Here is a 14,663-nt window from a genome sequence, read left to right as displayed (position 1 = left end):
GCAGCTTGGCAGTGGTGGGAGAACGGGATGTTTTCACAGGTAATTCATAGAGAACACTGTCCTGGACTTAACCTTGAGTAACCTTACCTTTCAGACTTTATACCCCAGGTGTTACTTAGTATTGTGTCTTTTTTTTTTTTTTGAAGGGGTGGACCCACTTTCATTATTTATTTATTTATTACAATACTGGGAATTGAATCCAGGGGCATTTTATCAGTAAGCTGCATCCCCAGCCCTTTGTATTTTTTACTTTAACTTGTCCTCATGCCTCAGCCTCCCTAGTCACTGGGATTACAAGTGTCTGCCACTAAGCCTGACTTAACGTGATTTTTACCCATGAGATCCCTCAATTTTCTGTATTATGTATAACATTTGGTTTATTCTACAAACTGTGCAAAGCATTGTGCTAGACTGATTAATACTGTGCCCTCAAAGAGTTTATAACTACTAAGCTAGATAAGTAATTGCTTGTTGTGGGCCACCATGAACAGGAGCTGAACATGTAGGAGCTGAGCAAGTACCCTTAGCCTTGAACAACAAAGGTGTGGAACTGGCTTGTTAGCAGCACGGAAGCAAGTGGACCTCAGCTTTGCTCAGCCAGCAATTACAGCCTCATTTGGGTGGAACCTGCTTGAGTGTTTTCCTCCCAATAAATAGGGCTTCAGGCTCTCTCTTTTGCCTGCCTCTCTTGCCACACTTGTTGGAGCTGGGACAGAGGAGCCGACACAGAACCACAAGAAAAAGGTACTTTCTCTATCTGCGTGGTTATTTAGTTCTAGCCCAATTCACCTGGAGTGACCCTGACTGATTTAGACTTGTGTTGTGGCAATTACTGTGTAGTGTAAGTCCATGATAGTGGGCTGAGTGTGGTGGTACATGCCTATGATCCCAGCAGCTCAGGGGGCTGAGACAGGAGGATCACAAGTTCAAGACCAGCCTCAGCAATTTAGCAAGGCCCTAAGCAACTTTGTGAGACCCTATCTCAAAATAAATAATAGCTCACTGGTAAAGAACCCCTGATTTTATCTCCAGTACCAAAAAACATAAATAAATTATTAAGTATGAGGTATGGCACTGAAGGAAATACAAGGCTTGATGGGCAAGGTAGCACACACCTGTAATCCCAACAAGTTGGCAGGTTGAGTTAGGAGAACAGAGCTGGGTTCAATTCCCAGTCTCACAAGAAAGAAAGCAGGGAATGAAAAATGAGACTTGGTGACCGAGACAGTGAATTTTCCCAAATTTGTCAGACTAAAAAGAGTCAGGCCATTGTCCCATTCCTATGGTAAGGACTGTGAACAAACCGGGAAAGGGGGCAGGGAAAGAATTGGGTCAACTACAGTCCCACCTGCCTGCCATTCTTGGCACATATTCTCTAAGTGGCTATATGTGGCCATCAGGGTCCTTTGGTTGTAGGCATGGACACAGGCTCTGACTAACCTTATCAAATTGGGAATTTGTGGAAAATGTGGGGTGGCTCCTGGAATGGAAGGAAGGACCTAAGCATCAGCTTTCAGAAGGACAAGACCTGAAAAAAATTAAAAAATAAGGACAAGAACTGGGTCAGGCGCAGGGGTTGTGGCTCAGAGGTAGAGCACTTGCCTAGCATGTGCAAAGCCCTGGGTTCGATCCTCAGCACCACATAAAAATAAATAAAATAAAAATAAATATATTGTGTCCAACTACAACTAAAAACAAAAAAAGAAAACAAAATATATTTTAAAAAGAACTGGGTCAGTCCCAGAGATCTATGGAGCAGGAATTCCTGGGCATATATTTTGAGGTGGTGACCCATTCCTGTTTTTTGTTTTGTTTTGTTTTGGACTGGGGATTGAACTCAGCGGCACTCAACCACTGAGCTACACCCCCAGCCCTATTTTGTATTTTATTTAGAAACAGGGTCTCACTGAGTTGCTTAGCACCTCATTTTTGCTGAGGCTGGCTTTGAACTCACGATCCTCAGTGGTATGTGCCACTGCGCCCAACTCTATTCTTTCCTTTTTTTTGGTTTGTTTTTGGTGCTGAAGATTGAAGCCTTGTACATATTTAAGCATGTGCTCCACCACTGAATTATACCCACAACCCAGATTCTTGTTTCTTGTGTTACTCGTCTAAAGATATAACTTCCTAGTAGAGAACTTTAAGCCTCATGTTCTCTCTCTGGCCAGAGCACCCTGATCATATGTCTCATCAATATGACAACAAGTAGGCATGGAATCTTCAAAGGGAAATGAAATTCCTGGGACAGAAGAATGAAGAATGGGTACAGCAATCTCCATTTATTTCCCATATGGAGATCCTGAAAGCCTCAGATAAACCTGGTACTTTGTGTGCAAGAAATGTTAAGCTTACCCTATGTACTTATATAACTATACCACCGGTGGGATTCTACATCATGCATAACCAGAAGAATGAGAAATTATACGCCATTATATATGATGTATCAAAGTACATTCTACTTTTATGTGTAACTAATTTAAACAAATTAAAAAAGTTGAAAAAAAAATGTTAAGCTGAAAACAGGCACAGAGGCACATTCCTGTAATCCCAGCAGCTGGAGGTTCAGGCTAAGGCAAGAGGCTCCCATGTTCAAAGCCAGCCTCAGCAATTTATTGAGGCCTCAAGCAATTTAGAGAGAACTTTAAAAAAAAAATGTTTGAAAAGAGCTGGGGATGTGGGGCTGGGGTTGTGGCTCAGCGGTGGAGCACTCACCTAGCACTCACCCTTCTGCGCGGGGCCCTGGGTTCGATCCTTGTACCACATAAAAATAAATAAAATAAAGGTAAGGAAATAAACATTTAAAAGGGAAGGGGGCTGGGGATGTGCTCCATGGCTAAGCACCTCCTGGTACCAAAAGAAAAAAATATGTTAAACCTACCCAACTTCCTCCTACCTCTGCCTGCTGAACTTAAGACAGAACTACTCCCTTCCTCTCTTTAATTCCTATAACACCTTTAACAACAAATAACAAAATACCTTGCTAGCATATTTTAAGTTTTTAGATATTCAGAAAACAAATTCCATAATATATTTTGCTTTAATATACCCGTGTTCTCTCTGCTTCTGTTCTTTTCTCCTGATAGTGAAAGAGATGCCCTCTGTTCAAGGCTAGCATCATTCCCCTTCCCCCATTCTTTTAATTATCCACTCTTCTGTGTCTGCACCCTCTCTGTCTCTGTAGTTGCTTATTATTATTAGTGTTACCATGCTTATGGGTTTGTGGGAATTGATGAAAATACTTAGAACAGTGCTTACACACTAACCACTCAGTATCTGTTACTAATATGAATAAGAACAGTAGTCACCAGTTCCTCACAACTTAAATCAGTTCTCCCAGGGAGGGATTATATATATGGAAGGAAGTATATTTTCAACTAAGTTGGAAATTGGCATGCAGTACTCAGTAAGGATTTGTTGTGGTTGTTATTACCTGGCTCATCAATGCTGGATTCCAGGACTTTTTATGCTTTCTTCTAACTTAATACTCCACTTGGATTTTTTCCTTCTTCCCTTAACAATAAGTGCAAGCTGTGTACCAGGTACTGCTGTGAAGAGCAAAAGGTACTATGGGGACTCAGACCCTGGATGTTTAAACCAGCTACGTAGCTACTTTATAGACATCTCAAGCTGAATGTGTCTAGAATGTTCTGCTACCCATAATCATCTGCTCCTCCACTGTGTCCAGCTTTGGCAATGGTTCCACCATCCACACAAATGCCCGAGATTAACACCTGGGAAGCTCCCTTAACCCCTCTCTTTTACTTCCATGTTTGTCCTACTAATTCCTTCTTCTAAATATTCCAATTCCTGGATGCATTTCTTCATCTTCACTACTACCACTGCAGCCTCTGCTGGTTGTCTTTTGTCTTGCTTCCCTTCATATTTCACTGTATGCAATATGGTCAGAGTTAACTTTCTTTCTTTTTTTTTTTTTTGGTACTGGGAATTGTACTCAGGGGCACTCGGCCACTGTGTTAGTTGTGGAGCAGGCTGAACAGATGTTAGCTGTAGGGTGGGCTGAATACTCGACCCCCCTCTGTCTGGTTCCTTATCACCTGTTTGCCTCAAGTCTGATCACTCAACCCCACTCAAGGCTGAACACTCAGCCCCCACACCTGGCCCGTGCCCAATCTGCCTGAGGGCAGAAGATGACACCCTTAGCAACTACTGTATGATCCAATCACTGTACACCATCAAGGTAGCCTGCAGACCCAGAGACCCCCATTAGATTTTGGCTATAAAAACTGTCTCCTGCAGGCTCGCTCCCCCATCTTCTCTTCCACTCCTGTGCAATCTCTCTTTCCCTGTTCTCTCCCTCTCTCGCTTTTTCTCTTCCTTCCCTGTTAATCAGACACCGCCACAATAAAGATCTCTTGGTCACTCCAAGTGTTGTGGTCACTTTCCTTTCACACTGAGCCACATTCCCAGCCCTATTTTGAATATATATATATATATATATATATATATATATATATATTTTTTTTTTTTTTTTTATTTAGAGACAAAATCTCACTGAGTCGCTTAGCACCTTGCCGTTGCTAAGGCTGGCTTTGAACAACTCCCCATCCTTCTGTCTCAGCCTCCAGAGCTGTTGGGATTACAGGTATGGTCCACTGCTCCCACCCAGAGTGAACTTTCTAAAGCAAAGGATACTGTTGCACCAGGCCAGAGTGAACTTTCTAAAGCAAAAGACACTGTTGTGCTGTGAGAAGCCATCTATGAATTACATGAGGGTCTTCTCTGTAAGATCAGTCGAGGCCAGCAGCAACCAAAGGAGGCAGATTTAAAAAGGCCACCCAATGAGGCTTTATTTGAGATATCACTCCCGGGCGGAACTCGATCAGACTGACAGAGTGGACTAGACAAGGGTCTGAGGAGAAACCGCATGGAAACTGACTGGACTGGACTTTTATGGGGCTTAGGCAGGAAAGGAAGGGCTTGGGACAGGAAAAGGTGTTTTTAGAGTCCCTTGTCCCATTGGAGTTGGTCGGAGGAGCTGGCTGAACTCCAGGATTGGCCAAAGGGTCCTGATGACTGACAGGCGTTAGTTAGGAGATCCCGCTGATTGACAGGCATTTCTGTTGGTGCCTGATTGAGTTTATTTCCCCATACGGGCTGCTTTGTCCTAAGTCACTGCCATGGACTATCTGTGGTTCTCCCACAGCAATAGATTGCCCAATGCATGTGACCTTTATCTCCACTCTGCTAGGATCTCATAGTATCTCCAGAGATGGGCGTAACCCTTTGGAAAGTGGACAGCACAAGTTTGACCTTTTTTGGAGAAGAACATTCTGTGAGAGGCCTTTGATGTTTCCTGATAGAAATAAAGCAGGCACGGGCTTCATTTTGCCAGAGTCTAAAGCTCAATCCCTCTGATCGGCTTGCCAGTCCTTCCCCCACTTTTGAAACTACTGTCTGCTTCCTGTGATTTTTTTCACTGTTCTATTTTTCTTAACTTTTATTTCTCTATCAGCTCATTCCACCAAGGGGAACCCCATTCCACTGCCTGCAGGACGCAGGTGGAATTGCACCACTCTCCAGGTTAACCCTTTCACGAAGCCCAAGGTATCTGGCCCCATTACTGCTATCTCATTGCTCATTATGTCTCTCCTAGGCCTCTGCTTCTGCTTCTTGTGCACATCTCTCACGCAAATAATCCCAACTTATTGGATATCAGTTTAAACATTATTTCATCTAGAAATCTCCCTGACCAGGGTAGGGCCTCTGCTGTGTGGCTCTCGTAGCTCTTACTAATCTATATCTTGCAATTTCCTTTATTCAATAATTATTTGCCAGTTTCCCAGGGTCTGGTGCAGTGGACAGCTTATCTCACAAGCTTATCTTTCAGTGCAATAAAGGAAATAAAACACGTTAGGTGGAGAGTAACCCAAGGAAAAGGAGGCCATTCCATAAGCATTGACCTAATAGACAAAGGAGGGGGAAGATGGTTCTGGCAAAATGTTAGCAGATGCAAAGGCCTGGAAAGAATGTGTTGGCTTATTCAACAGGGAGACCAGTGGAACAGGAGCTACAGGGGGAAAGGAATGAGATATGATGGGACAGGTAGGCTGGGGCTGGGTCATACAGAACCTTTCAGATCATGAAAAGAAATTTTGCCACATTACTTGCGACTAAAACACTCAGGGTCACTCCAGGGGAACTGGGTTGCGCGAAATAATCACACAAGAGACAGAAATACCTTTTTCTTTGGAGGTGCTGTGACTTAAGGGTCTGGAGAAAGAGAGAGAGAAAGAGAGAGAGAGAGAGAGAGAGAGAGAGAGAGAGAGAGAGAGAGAGAGAGAAAGAGAGAGCACCTGCATATGCTGACCTCTTTTAGTGAGGAGAAGCCATTCAAATGAGGCAAGGGGTCAGGTTTCAGGGGCCTGAGTCTAGCTTCTGATGTCCACTGTCAGCAGGTTGACTGACATCTAGGAAGGCCACACCCAAGGGCACAGTAAGAGAAGGGGACACACAAAGGGCATTTTCATGGACCATTCTATCCCAAACAGGGCCAAGGGGTAATATCACAAAGGAACAGGTGAGCGTAGCTCCACCCATGGGGCTGCAGGAAGGCACACCTGCGCATGAAGACACATTTGGCTGCATTATTTCTACCCTCAAGATTGGGGCTATTGTCTTCAGCAACTTAAGAAAAGCCAGATCAGAGGGGATGACCAACAGTGCGGCAACCCATCAGGAGGGGGAAAATGCTGGTCACATGACGTGACAGCCTCCTACAAAATTTGGATTTGGAAGTATAATGGGAATGCTGTAAAGAGTTTTAATTAGAGGGTAATGATCTCTCCCTCTCTCTCTCTCTCTCTCTCTCTCTCTCAATATTTTTTAGTTGTAGGTGAACAACCACTTTTTTAAAAAAATTTATTTTTATGTGGTGCTGAGGATTAAACCCAGTGCCTCAAAGGTGCTAGGCAAGTGCTCCATCACTGAGCTACAGGTCCAACCCCGGAAATGATCACTTAACCATTTAAAAATATTCCTCTACAGAGTGAATAGGGAGCTACAGTAGAAAGAAGCAGGGAGACCAAGTAGACTATTTCATTAGTGCAGATGAGTTGGGTAGAGGTAGCAGAAATGCAGAAAAGTAGATGAATTAAAGTTATTACATATGGAGGAAATTCTGACGGGACCTTCTAATGAATTAATAGATGGTGGGAAAGTCAAAATAACAAGGAAGATCTCTAGAGTTCTGGCTTGAGCCCTAAGAGGTCATTTGATGAGGGGAAGATTGGAATACAAGGACTTGGAATTGGATCATAAGCTTTCCTTAGCTAGGTCTGGTGGCACATGCCTATAGGCCCAGTGATTACAGAGGCCAAGTCAGGGGGCTTCCAAGTTTGAGGCCAACCTCAACGATTTAGCAAGACTAAAAACAAAGAGTTGGGGATGTAGCTCAGTGATACAACATTTGCCTAGCATGCCCACAGTTCAATCCCTCATATCTTAAACAAACAAACAAATAAATAAATAAATAAATAGCTTTATTTCACTCACCTTAAACTATTCCAAGTTGTCCAGTGATGTTTTAGAGCAGAATTGACAAAATTTTTTCTAGAAAGTACATACTTGGGGTTTTGCCTGCCAAGAAGCAAAACCGAGCTGGGCATGATGGCTCTTACCTATAATCCAGCAGCTCAGGAGGCTGAGACAGGAAGATTGAAAATTCAAAGTCAGCCTCAGCAACTTAGTGCCTGAGCAATTTAGTGAGATCTTGTCTCAAAATAAAAAATAAGAAAAACTGGGGATGTGGCTCAGTGGGAAAATGCCCCTGAGTTAATCCCTAATTAAAAAAAAACAAAAAACAAAGATATTATACATGCACTTAAATAAAGAAATTTCCATAAATATTTTAAAATTCAATAATTGAAGCCAGGCATGGTGGCACACGCTTGTAATCCTAGCAGCTCAGGAGGCTGAGGTAGGAGGACAGCAAGTTCAAAGCCAGTCTCAGCAATTTAGTGAGGGCCTGAGCAACTCAGTGAGACCTTGCCTCTAAATAAAATACAAAAATAAGGCTGTGGATGTGGCTCAGTGGCTGAAAGCCCCTGAGTTCAATCTCTAGTTCCAAAAAATAAAAATAAAAAAATACAATCATTGAGTACAATTTTTTATAATTCTGCTCCTTATCAGGGACTAAAATTTAGTCTGGTATGTCATTAAAATCAATCGCAAATGTCCATTTGTTAATGCTAACCTATAATGAGATTTTACATCTTTCATTTTTGAAAATGTCTGCACAGATAGGTACTACCAAATGTTAATACCAATCCAAGAGTATATTTATTTATTTATTGGTACTGGGATTAAACCCAGAAGTGCTTTGCCACTGAGCCACATCCCTAGCCGCAGCATACCCCTGCCTGTTTCTTATTTTGTTTTGTTTTTTTTGTTTTTGTTTTTTTGAGATGGTCTCAATAAGCTGCTCAGGACCTTGCTATTTTGGTGAGGCTGGCCTCAAAATTTCAATCCTCCTGCACCACCTGAAATACAAGCATGTGACACCATGCCCAGCTATTTTTTAAAAAAATATTACAACTATTCAATCTTCCTTACAGGCATGGAGTATAACAAGGCAAGTAAAGCACACATCACACCCCTTCCATTTTGACATTTTATGGTATGCAGGTTGAATTCATTTACTTGAGTTGAAAGCTGGCAACAACAAATTTTTGTAATTTAGTTCTTCCTCCATAGGTACTCCAAGTATCTCAGTTCTTAAACTACACTAAGAGGGCTGAGTATGTAGCTCAGTTGGTAGTGTGCTTGCCTGGCATGCCCAAGGCCCTGGGTTCAAACCTCAGCACCACACAACAACAACAACAAAAACCCAACACTATGAACCCTGAAAAGGTGCGCTGCAACACTCATGTCTTAATCTGACACTTCTTGTTTAGTTCAGGAACAGCTGTCTTGCTTTTAGCTACCCAGACCAGACCACCAGCAATCTTAACTGTTAGTTATTATATAAAAATAAAACTGTTGTGCCCAGAGCTCTTTTCAGAGCATTAGCTCCCTGAGGGAAAAAATAAATCCTAACCAACTGCTTTCATGAACAGTGACCCCTGACAGTGTACCTCAGGTCCTTTGCAGGAAAAATCAAAAGGTCAGACAACCCTGATCATCCTGACTAGTTTATCATTATTAACATACAAGATATACTTAAAACTGATCTCCGAACAACTATTGCAACCATTTCCCAAGAAATGTTCACTTTTAACACCTTTAGTTCCTGCAAGATACCAGAGCAAGTGAGTAATCATCTCCAAACAGCATTGCCTCATCATTTACAAGTGAGAGGAAAATATCTAGAATCGTTCCCTCCTAAAATTCTCATCATACCCAATGGCTACTTATAACCTTAGCTGAAAAAATCTCAGAGCCCTCAATTTCCTGATTTGAGGAATCAATTTTCAAGATGACAGTCAGGATTTAGAAGAGCTTTCAGGGTTTTCTTTACCATGGTCCATGAACTCATTAATGAGAATCTCCTTTTCTGGGGCTGGGGTTGTGGCTCAGTGGTAGAGCACTTCCCTAGCATGTGTGGGTTCAGTTCTCAGCACCACATATAAATAAATAAAATAAAGGTCCATTGACAACTAAAAAAAAATTTATTAAAAAAAAAAATCTCAGGACCTCACACTCCTTTATTGATTTCTGAACACACTGCTGATATTGCTTGAAGAGCTCAGTGCCTATGTTCCTAGAACTGTGTTCTTTGAAGAATGTCTTGGAAAACCAGTGATTGAAGAAACACTGATACCACACTTCCTGACCAATGTGTCTTCCCAACATTCATGACTGTAGTGTGGTGCTGGACCCAAGAATGTAGCATTTTAATTGAGCATATTTATTGCTTGTAAAGTACTTACATAATCTTATGATGTTCTTCCCAAAACTTACCTTTTAGTATGTCATTACATTGTAGATTAATCACCTCCATTTGAAGGTTAGGTGGTAGAAGGAAGCTCCTCAATTGCACAGTTAAATGAAATATGGAAATTTTCTTTCTTTCATTCTTTCTTCTTTTTTTTTTCTTGTTCTGGGGATTGAATTTAGGGGTATTTTACCACTGATCATATTCCCAGTCCTTTATTTATTTATTTTTTAAAATTTTTTGTAGCTGTAGATGGACAGAGTGCCTTTATTTTATTGGTTTATTTTTATGTGGTGATGAGGATCATAGCCAGTGCCTCACGCATGCTAGGCAAATGCTCTGCCTCTAAGCTACAGCCCCAGCCCCCAGTCCTTTTTATTTTTTATTTTGGGATGTTTTCACTAAATTGCTAAGGCTGGCCTTGAACTTCTGATCCTCCTGCCTCAGCTTCTCAAATCTCAGTGATTACAGTTAAACACCACCATGCCCAGAGAAATATGGAAATTTTCTTTGTACTTGCAAGGAGGTCACAAAAGCTTGCTGAAACTGTACTTCAAGCTTCAAAAATGTATCTGCTCCAAATTTGTAAGGAAATGGAGTTCTTGTCTGTTTTATCTCCCCGCCTCCATTACTGAAGATGGAACCCAAAGGTGGTCTACCACTAAGCTACATCTCCAGCCACACCCCCACCTTTTTGGGACAGGGTCTCATTAAGTTGATGAGACTGGCCTCCAACTTGGTATCCTCCTGCCTTAGCCTCCGGAGTAGCTGAGATTGTAAGCATTTGCTGCTGTGCCCAGCCTTGTTTTAGCTTTTGATAGACCAGGAAGTATATAAATAACTTAAACAACTTTTTCACAGTTTGTTTCCCATATAAGCACTCTCTTGCCTTGTAATTTTAGGTTAAATTCATCAAGAAATATTACCACATCTGCAGCAAAAGCTAATTTTAAAGTCATTTAGTGTTTGATAATAATGGTTGTATCAAGGTTCTCTAGAGAAACAGAACCCATAGGCTATATATATGTGCACAAATATTAAGAGATTTATTTTGAGGAACTGACTCTCGAAGGTTGGCAAGTCTAAAATTTATAGGGTAGGGCCAGCAGGCTGGAAACCCAAGCAAGAGTTCTCTGTTTTGAGGCAGAATTCCTTCATTTCCAGGAAATCTCAGTCTCTGCTCTTAAGAATTTTGACTTGGGCTGGGATTGTGGCTTACGGTAGATTGCTTACCTAGCACGTTCGAGGCCCTGGGTTCGATCCTCAGCACCACATAAAAATAAAATAAAGATATTGTGTCCATCTACAACTAAAAATTAAATATTAAAAAAAAGAACTTTAACTTATTGGATGAGGTTAACCCACATCACCGAGAGTAATCTTAAAGTCAACTGATTGCGGATATTAACCATATCTACGAAATTCCTTTAAAGAAATATCTAGACTGGTGTTTGACCAAACCACTGGGTTTGATAGCCCATTCAAGTCGACACGAGAAGTTCAACCATTACAAGTGGATTGGTGGGGGGGGGGTGAGGGCCCATTGATTGCCAGGGTTTATTCAGCTGCTGGCTGACTGAATGGGTGTCCCCCTTCCTCTTTGACCACTCCAAGTGTGTCCCTCCTGAAGCTGCCCACATGGTTGAAGAGGTCAGCCTTCCCTGATAGAGGAAGAGCATTCTTGGGTCAAGGTTACACAGGTAGCTGCACTCTCCTACTAGAATCTCTAAACAAGTTTTCAAGGGAATGAGGGCATGTTCAGAAAAATCTTAGTTTCCATTCTGAGCTCAAGAAAATCTCAATAGGGCTGGGGATGTGGCTCAAGCGGTAGCGCACTCGCCTGGCATGCGTGTGGCCCAGGTTCGATCCTCAGCACCACATACCAACAAAGATGTTGTGTTCGCCAAGAACTGAAAAATAAATATTAAAAAATTTCAAAAAAAAAAAAATCTCAATAAACTTACTACCACTGAGCCATCGAACATTGGTAGGATAAGTCAGGATGTTCTGCTTCTATTTCTGTCAAAAACTAATTGTTTTCCTTCAGGTTGCTATAACGAGTTGCCATAGTCAGAGTGGCTTAAACAACAAATATTTATTTCTCACAGTTCCAGAGGCCAGGAAGTCCCAGATCAAGGTGCAGGCAAATCTACTATCTCACTTCACATGGTGGAGAGCAGAGAGAAGCAAGATTTCTCATGTCTCTTCTAAGGACAATAATCTCATTCTCCCCACCCATCAGTACTGGGGATTGAACCCAGTGACACTCTATCCTCAAGCTACATCCCCAGCACCCCCCACACCTTTTTGTATATTTTTTTAGTTGTTGATGGACCTTTATTCATTTATTTATATGCGGTGCTGAAAATTGAACCTAGTGCCTCACACATGCTAGGCAAGCGCTCTACCACTGAGCCCCAGCCCCAGCCCCCCAGCCTATTTCTTGTTTTGACACAGGGTCTTGCTAAATTGCTGAGGCTGGTTTAGAACTTGTCATCCTCCTGCCTCAGCCTCCTGAGTAGCTGAAATTACAAGTGTGCCCTGCCACACCCAGAATACTAATCTCATTCCTGAGAACTCCAACCTCATGACCTAATTACCTGCCAAAGACCCCAACTCCAAATACCACCACACTGGGGATTGGGTGTCAGTATACACATTTAGAGGGCAACCCCTCTGGGGTCTTCTCTTGCCCTGTCTCTTTTCTTCCCACTTAAATAAATCCTACTTCTTTATGCTGGAAGAAAGAAAGAAAAAAAGAAAGAAAGAAAGAAAGAAAGAAAGAAAGAGAGAGAGAGAGAGAGAGAAAGAAAGGAAGGAAGGGAAGGAGGGAGGGAAGAAAAGAAAGGAAGGAAGGAAGGAAGGAAGGAAGGAAGGAAGGAAGGAAGGAAGGAAGAAAGAAAGAAAGAAAGAAAAAAAAGAAAAGAAAAGAAAAGAAAAGAAAAGAAAAGAAAAGAAAGAAAGAAATTGAGAGCCAGTACAGTGAACCATCCCAGCTACCTGGGAAATGGAGGGGTAGGAGGAGAGCTTGAGCTCAGAGGTCAGGACCAGCTGGGGAACAGAGTGAGACCTCATACCAAAACATAAAAAAACTTTGAGAATATATGTGCTAAATTTTTATCTAATTGGGGCTGAGGTGTGGCTCAGCGGTAGGGCATTCACCTATCACGTGTGAGGTCCTGGATTCCATCCTCAGCACCACATAAAAACAAAAACAAAAATAAAGGTACTGTGTTCAACTACAACTAAAAAATAAATATTTAAAAAAATTATCTGATTAAAAATTGCATGATAAATAAGAAGATAATAAAAATTAAAATAGGTAATTTTTTAAGAGTGATACTCAGTTCTCAAATGATAGCTTAAGTGCATTAGTTATTTTTAATCCATGCATTAAAATCACGTTGAATACATGTTTGAAAATTTTACTTGAGGGCTGAGATAGAGTGCATGCCTACCATGTTCAAGGCTGTAGATTCCATTCCTAGCACCAAAAAAAAAAAAAAAAAAAAGAGAGAGAGAAAGAGAGACCTAAAAGGGATTACTTCTTTTTGTACTTTGTTTTGTTTTTGCAATCCTGGGGATTGAACCCAGGACCCTACACTTGCTAGGTGGGAATGTAAAATAGTGCTGCACAGAGGGTCCCCCCAGCTGAACCAGATTACCCTATATCCAGCAATTCCACGTTTGGGTGTATACTCCAGAGAATTGAAACCAGGACTCCTGTAGATATTCATATACCTGTGTTCATAGCATCATTATTCACAGTAGCAAGATGTGTTTTATCTACACTCTGTGTACCATCATGCATCACTTAGCACTGGGGACGTGTTCTGGGAAACGGGTTCTCTGGCAATTTTGCCACACTGACACAAGTGCAAACCACTACACACTTCAGCTAGATGGTATATGCCCTTGTATCTGCAGTCTGTTGTGGGCTGAAACATTATGTGGCACGTGACTGTGACAAACACACAGTGGGATGTTATGCAGCTTCAGATGAGAAGGAGATTTTGACACCTCATGGAAGTCATATGAACTTTGAAGATGTTACGCGAGTGAAATAATCACACAAGGATGAATGAGTCCACTCTTGTGATTGGTTTAATCACAAACGTGTTTGATTACGTGTGTATGATTCCACATGTGTGAGGGAGTCACCGTAGTCACATTCATAAAGACATCGTGGAATGGTGGGTGTCAGGAATCGGGGAGGGGAGAGTGAGGAGTTACTGTTTAATGTGTGGAGCTTCAGTTTGGGAAGAGGAAAAAAGTTCTGGAGAGGGAATGTGATGATGGTTGTTCAACAATGTGGATGTTCTTAACACCAGAGAACTGTACACTTAAAATAGTTACAATGGCAAAGTACATTTAACTACAATTAAAAAATCAACCATTAATGAAGAAATCGGTCTAGGCCTTGAACATCAGTGGCTGCTCACATCATAGAAGAAGATAACCAGACGTTATTTTCCTCTTATGGAAAATACCGCCACCACCATAAATTAGTCTTACCAAAAATATCAAACTTGAATTTGATGAAGTCTCAAGATTTAACTACCAATTTACAGAAAATGCAGAGGGCAGGGAAACATATTAAACCACATAGTGATGCAATCAGCAAAATTGGGAATGTCAGGAACTCTAAAGGACAAACAACTCATCTTCACAAAAAAAAAATTGCAAGGGGAAGAAAAGAGATGGATTTAAAGAATTTAAACATATAATAACCAATCATAACGTCTAGACTTATTTGGATCATTGTTTTTAT

The sequence above is a fragment of the Ictidomys tridecemlineatus genome, chromosome 8 (assembly GCF_052094955.1).
Source record: "Ictidomys tridecemlineatus isolate mIctTri1 chromosome 8, mIctTri1.hap1, whole genome shotgun sequence".
Classification (NCBI taxonomy): Eukaryota; Metazoa; Chordata; class Mammalia; order Rodentia; family Sciuridae; genus Ictidomys; species Ictidomys tridecemlineatus.
The sequence above is the reverse complement of the archived record's forward strand: the minus strand, read 5'-3'. Positions refer to the sequence as shown.